Source organism: Nematolebias whitei, chromosome 6 (genome assembly GCF_014905685.2).
Source record: "Nematolebias whitei isolate Nwh7 chromosome 6, NemWhi1, whole genome shotgun sequence".
NCBI classification, from domain to species: Eukaryota; Metazoa; Chordata; class Actinopteri; order Cyprinodontiformes; family Rivulidae; genus Nematolebias; species Nematolebias whitei.
Genome location: NC_056503.1, coordinates 43,492,299 through 43,499,910, shown reverse-complemented (window position 1 = coordinate 43,499,910; position 7,612 = coordinate 43,492,299).

The window sequence follows — 7,612 nt, the reverse complement described above, 5'->3', positions numbered from 1 at the left end:
CACTAATAATTCATACAATATTGTAAAATAACTCATCGACAAAAGAAAGTCAAATAGCGGCTTTTTTTCTGTGTCCAACTGAGCGAATATAAAAAACGAAAAATATCCAGATTCATCGGTGATGGAGTTGTGCAAACGCACGTCCCCCGGGAGACCCTGGTTTGATTCAGTTGTGGGACATTTTCAGTGTTTTTGAGCTTTTCAATGGTTTTTGGCGATAAATGAGGTTGTGCTCGTTTCATGTGTTTTTGTGAACGCAGGCTGCAGTAATGTGCCACAGAGGTGATAAAAGTGCTTGTGTTGGTATTGTACAAGACTGCAGTATATTATGTACCTGTACAAACTACTGAGTCCGTTTATTACATTCGATACAGCGTTTCATCAAGGCAGCCTGCTCCCAGAGGCGCTGGGGAATAAAAGCAAAAAGAATAGAAAAAAAATTACAAACTGGAGAAACACACAACAACTTGCAGCATCTACCTGCAAAACTCTTCCACTTCCATTCTGCAGTGGCATTACTGAAATCTGTGTTACCCACATGTCAGTTAGACTGATATTAAACCCAAAAACGAAAAATGTAATGCAACATCTCACATAAAAGTGAAACATAGAATTGGTTCTGCCAGACTTCACCCAGTCCAATCAAATGGGCTTTTCTGGATGAGTTCTTCAGTGATTCTTTCATCCTTAAAAAAAGAAAGCACTTGAATTAACCTGTCCTTCAGTAATGAAGAAATGAGGTTGTTTGAGCATCACAAGTATGATATTCTGCCTCATCCTGCAGCTCTCGCTTCATTCATCCACTACACATTTGGTAGTTATTCACCCCCACCAAACGTATTGAATGTGCATATAGTATATTGTTCGTTTCATAGAATTTGAACACTGTATTATGGCAGCCAATGTGGGTCCTTTCTATGTTTGTGGGAAACTAAATATATACTAACCATCCAACTTTGAAAATAAATCATTTACAGGACTCTTTTTTTTTTGTTCATCTTTTATTTATGCAGTTTAATCCCATTGAGCCTCGAAGACTCATTTACAAACGAGACCTGATGTATTTAACAAAGAGTGATGACAGTGGATAACACTGACAACAATAGACAATCATAAAAGCGGCAAACTTTTTTTTTTTTTTTTTTTTTTTTTTTTTTACAATTTAAAATAAAAGGCAACCAAGGAAAAAGTACAAAAAAAAGTAAAAAAAAACCCTTTTTCTCTGGAGTACCCGGAGAAAAAGGGTTTTCTCCGGGTACTCCGGTTTCCTCCCACAGATCAAAAACGTGCATGTTTTTCATTCATTCAACCTTTATTTATACAGGTAAATCCCATTGAGCCTCGAGGACTAATTTACAAGAGAGACCTGATTTCAACAAAGAATGATGACAACAGTGGACAACAGCAACAACAATAAACAGTTATAAAATGTCATACTACAGTTGTTTAAAAAAAAATATATATATATATATATATATATATATATATATAACAAACAGGATGGCTAAAAGAAAAAAGGTAACAAAAAAACAGCTAGATTCTAAGGCGAATGTAAAAAACTAAAAACAGGAACATGTCTGCATTGGTCCCTGCCAGGAGTCCAACAGATTCTTAAAGCCACTTAGAGAGGTCAAGGTCGAGAGCTTCAGATCTTTTTGCAAGATGTTCCAGGAAACAGGAGCGGAGTAGGAGAAGGCCCTTTTGCCAAGTTCAGTTCTCACAGAGGGAACACTGCAGGTAATGATGTCCCGAGAGTGCACACTGTAGCTGCACTCACGCAGAGACATGTAGGAGGAGATGTATGAAGGCAGCAGACCAAGAAGTGATTTAAAGATGAAAATGTACCAGTGAGAGAGTCTGCGTGAAGTTAAGTATGACCAGTTAACCAGTGAACACAGGGTGTAGTGATGGGTATGATAGTTACAGACGATAGTTTATGAATTATAGGGTCACCATAAAATGAGACCAGTTTGTTGGACATTGAATTATGATCTACTGAATTTCTTTTGTGGTGGCTCAATTTGTAGAGCTGTCAACTTTCAGCAAGAAGGTTGCTGGATCAAATCCCATCCAGCGACCTTTCTGGGTGGTTTGTGCATGTTCTCTCGGTGCATGCGTTGATTTTCTCCGGGTACTCCGGTTTCCCCCTACAGATCAAAAACATGGTGTTTGGTTAACTGGTAACTCTAAATCATCCCTATAGGTGAGAGTGTGAATGGATGTTTGTCCTATGGATATTTGACCTGTCCAAGGGTTACCCTGCCTCTCACACGGTGACTCATGGGCACCAGTGACCTGGAAAGGAATAAGCAGCTAAATATGATGGATGCATTTATTTTACAATAATCAGAGCATAGATTTCTTTCTCTTCAGTGGGTGGAAAATATGAAGCGCTTCAATCTGCCTCCACCCTCATTTGCCCCACTCTGCACCCTTAAGGAAGGCCCTCAGTCTACCCCCATCTCCCACCCAGCCCACACACATCTGCTCCCCCAGTCACCCTTGATGCAGCCTTCAGCTCCACACTTCTCCCTCCCTCACAAAATAAATAAATAAATAAATAAAAAGCCATGACATTTACATCTTATGATCAGAATAACGCCATATTCTAGGCAAACGTTTTTATTTTGTTTATTTATTATTTTACTCTATTAATCCCAGATGGGGAAATTGATTCTCTGCATTTTTCCCATTGCACATGTGAGCACACACATGTGAAGCAAAGGGTTGTAAGCCAAGGCTCCCGGGGAGCAGCTGGGGAGTTAAGGGCCTTGCTCATGGACCCAGAGTGGGGAAAATGAGGGTGGAGGCAGGTGTGGGTTACCACTCGCATTTTGATGTTGTTGGTCCAGGGAGTTGAACCGGCAACTCTGCGATCACAGACCCACCCTCTCCAACCGCTCTTTAATGTTATTATTTGAAATATTAAAATATGAAACTTGAAAAACTACTTTGTTTTCTTTATCCCTTCAGTATCTTGCCTCAAATGTGTGCATGTTTAGAGTTCTGGTGAATTTCGTAGAAAGACTGCATTGCGTGGCTGAAAGTTGGCTGAATGCCAGAGCTAACAGACTAACAAATTACTTTTGCTAACGGATCAATCTGTTTGGCTCCTTGTGTTATTAGTATCTTTCTGTCGTGGAGATTTGATTCACATAAAACATAAAGCTGGACAGAAAAACTGCTAACCTAAAGTCAGATATTGTGTTTGTATCTAAACAATTTCAGGAATATGAAATCATTTGCAACTTTCACTTCCTGTAAAGTATTTTTTACATGGTTTTCTCAGTGTTTTAAAACGTACAACCTTATACACTAACCCCAAAAGAAAAACAAAGTATCGTGTACAAGTATAAATGAAAGCAGTTGAGAGTTGTTTGGTCATTCTGTGGCTGTACCTTTGACAAAACCTTTCTCTCTGCAGTGTTTCATTTTATTGTAGCCACATGTAAGATTAGTATATCACTAACAATAATCTATTTTTTCCCTGCCTAACACTTCCAATATAAAAAAACTGTGAATAATAACACAAAATGTTCTTATCACCTATTGTAACGTAAATGTGTGAAATTGCATAAATTATTTCATGCTCATCAGGAAACAGCGAATGTGTGTTTTGTTGAAAATAGCATGGCAACAAAAGAATTAACTGAATGGTACTGTAATTATTATTATTTTTTATGTTTATGAATAAAAACAAGAACCTATTTGACTGTGGTCCAGTGTGTCTTCTTCTAGCACCACATTGTACTTTTATTACGTTTATCTATTTATTTATTACCAGAAGTTTGTTTGGGTGAACGTTAAGTATATAGTGATATAATCGTTGCTGCCAATGATAATAATAAAAACAAACAAAACTAACTATTCAACAAACAGCAAACCCAGTTTTTTTTGCTTCCTTAGATAGATAACTTTACTAACTTTTATATATATGAATGTTTCTGTTCAGTGCCCTGAGATGACTTCTGTTGTGACTTGGTGCTTTATAAATAAACTGAATTGAATTTAATATGTTCCCTTAACACTGTTTTAATTCTTTTTAACTTTTTCATTTTTAGTTTACAAATTTGCAGAACAAAAAAGGATCATTAAAATTAATTACAATTTTGGGGCTTTTTAGTTTTAACTTTGTATTAGATACAACTTATTAACTGAGTCTGAAGTTTTATGGTCCTTTATTTGATGGTTTGCGGTTCCTGGGTCTGCATGGGTCTCCTCCTGGTCAGACATGCCCGACCCAGGAAGCATCCTTACCAAATGCCCAAACCACCTCAATGGTAACTCTCAATGTGAAGGAGCAGCGGTTCTACTCCAAGTCTCTCCCGGATAATTGAAATTCTCACCCTATCTATAAGGGAGAGTCCAGCTACCTTTTGGAGGAAACTCATTTCAACCACCTGTGTCCGCACTCTCATTCTTGTGGTCACTACCCAGAGTTCATGACCATAGGTGAGGGTAAACATGTACACCGACCAGAAAACAAAGAGCTTTGCCTTACAGCTCAGCTCCCGCTTCACCACAACAGACCAGCACAGTCTGCAATACTGCAGATGCTGCACCAATCCACCTGTCAATCTCATGTTCCATTCTTCCCTCACTTGTGAACAAAGCCCCAAGATACTTGAACTCCTTCAATTGAGGCAGAACCTCAACCTGAAGAGAGCAACCCACCTTTTTCCAGTTGAGGACCATGGATTTGGAGGTGCTGATTCTCATCCCAGCTGCTTCACACTCGGCTGCGAACCGCTCCATTGAGAGCTGAAGATCACGGCATGATGACACCAACAAGACAACATCATCCGCAAATAGCAGAGAAATGAATCCCAAGGCCACCGAACAGGAATCCCTCCCCCCCGGTTGTACTGAGAAATTCTGTCCATAAAAGTCATGAACAGAATCTATGACAATGGGCAGCCCTGGCAGAGTCCAACACCCTGAAGGGGTCCAACTTACTTCTGGCAATGCAAATCAAACTCTCGCACTGCTTGTATAGGGATCAAACAGCCCATAGCAACGGGTCCCTAATCCCATACTCACGGAGCACCCCCCCCCCCCCCCCACACACACACACACACAGTGTACATGTGCGCCATGAAGACAAATATCAACATTTTAATGTGTATTTTGTAAAAACTTCTATCCAAAAGGTGAGTTTAAGAAAGCATTTCTTTGTTTCTGCAAATTTGACTTAATAAATCTGAGCCTACACACAAATCAGCTCATTAAAACTGTCTGACTTTTCAATTCCAAACGGCTCTTCCTCTGACGTTATCATCACTGACCTATTTTCAGACATTTTGGCTGTTTCCATACAACAATAAAGTGCAGATCTGGTTTTGTTATTTGTATGATTTTTGTTTTTCACCAGATTTTTTTGATATTGCAATACCTTCAGTCTAGCTATGTACGTGTTTAAATAGAGTTTTTATTAAAGATAATCAATTCAAAGTACATAATTGGATGTCAAAGTAATTATCTACTAAATGAGCTAGAAAAAAAACACATTTATGGCATTTTGTTTAGACAAGATTGGAAAAACCTGTCCTGACACACCGTGGAAAATAATTCCTTTACAATGTTAGACTTCATTTATCCTGCCTACCTGTGTAGGCTGCTTGACCTCAACCCTCTGAGGTACAAACCGGAACAAATCCTTTCATTAGATGTTCCTGTGAGTTTGCAGTCAGACAACGTATGACTCCAAATAAATGTCTAGCAAAGAATCAGTGGGAAATATAGAAAACAGAATAAGTGGAACCATTTTGTGTGTAGTTTGTGAAGTTTAATGTTAAACTGCATGACTTTTTTCACACATACAATACATTGTTAATATTTACATCAAACATAACCTGAAAAATGTAAAACAAAAGAACAAAATGAGGTTTATCACATTGTTTCATTATTTCACGCTGGACAACAACAAAAAATAAAATAAATCACAAGCCTTTTATTAGTTCTGGTCCTTCCAAATTTGTGCAAAACATGTCAAAATCAATGTGTTGTTGGTTCAAAATGTAGATTTGCAATTGGTAAAAATAACAAAAAAAAAACATAATTTTTCAGTCTTACAAAAACATCACACAAATGCTCAGTGTGAAAAAAAAAACATTGCATTTTTTTTTTTACAATTTTTGAAATGAATACAGATACATTAAAATGTGTAAATGCCAATGTCAGCATATTCTGCAACAAGAAGAAGCACTTACACATAATAATAGTTAACAACAAGACTAAGGAAATAAAAATGAACAGGAAGGATCTCGTTAATATTAGCTGTGTCACAAAAAGACAACAATGTGTTTCAGTGTTTTATCCACACAGCAGGTACAGCAATAATAAACTCCTTCAGCAGTTTAAACCACTAAATGCTAGCACACATATCGAGCCAATGCAAGACAACAAGGTGAGGACAGGAGAAAGTCTCACAAGTTTTTACTTTATCCCATAAACCACCACCATTTAGGAGTAAACACTAAACTTTCAACATCTTCAGGATTTCAGATGTTTTTTTCACATCAAGCACAAACACAGAGTATTTCCTATTTTTTTGTTCAAACACATCTGACATGGCAAAAAAGGTGAACTTTCAGTTGATGTAAATTTATTGTGTCTGGAGGGCTTGTGTGTAGGAGGCAGTTTTCTAGAATTGGCTCATAAAAGGCAGAATTTCACTGGGCTATAACTAGTTGGCAAACGGCGCTCGCAGGAAGTCGCTCGGTTGTCTCGTAACATTCATACAGGGTTCTCAGTATCTTTGAAGCCTCGTTGCTTCCATTCTGAACATGTTCAAAGTTTTAGTGACATTTTTTCTCTCAAAAAAGTCAGTCTTCACTGGCAACTCCCACCTGCTTTAAGGGTGCAAGAACTCTATTTCAATGCATGCACAGGATCTCAATTTTCTTTATTAACTTTTATTTAACCAAACGAATCCCAATGAGATCACAGATTTCTTTTGCATGGGGAATCTGGGACTGAAGACAGACTAACATGCTCTTTTGGATTGTGGTAGGAAACCGGATTACCTGGAGTAACCCATGCAAACACAAGAACATGAAAACTCCACTCAGAAAGACTCAAGGTAAAAACTGGGGATTGAGCACAGGATCCTGTTGCTATGAGGCAACAGTGCTAACCACTGATCTATTGTGCTGCCCAATTTTGACAGTAATCATGTCCAGGCTAAAAATCATGCAAATCATGTAAAACACTGATCCAAATCTGCCTATTTTCATTTTAAAAGTGTGCCATTGCTGTAAACCAATATTCTACATAAGGAACAATAATAGCTCGAACAGAACCAAACTGAATGGTGTCAGTATGTAATAAAGCCCAGTACCTACTTTGTACTTAATGGGTACTAACTTGGGATTTACCTTGCACTTACTGAGTTTGTCCTGTAGGAATCAGGTATGTACCAGGTCTGTACTGAACTGTATGTGTATTAGAGATGTTTGTAAATGATCCAAATCTTTTGAACAGTTCTGCAACAAATGATGGAAACCTAGTCGCCAACAGTTGAGAGCCATTCCTTCTTTATATTTCAGTTTTCTTTCTCAAATGCAGTGACAACTGTCTCCCCTTAGCTTTTCCACTGAGACCAAGGTGGACA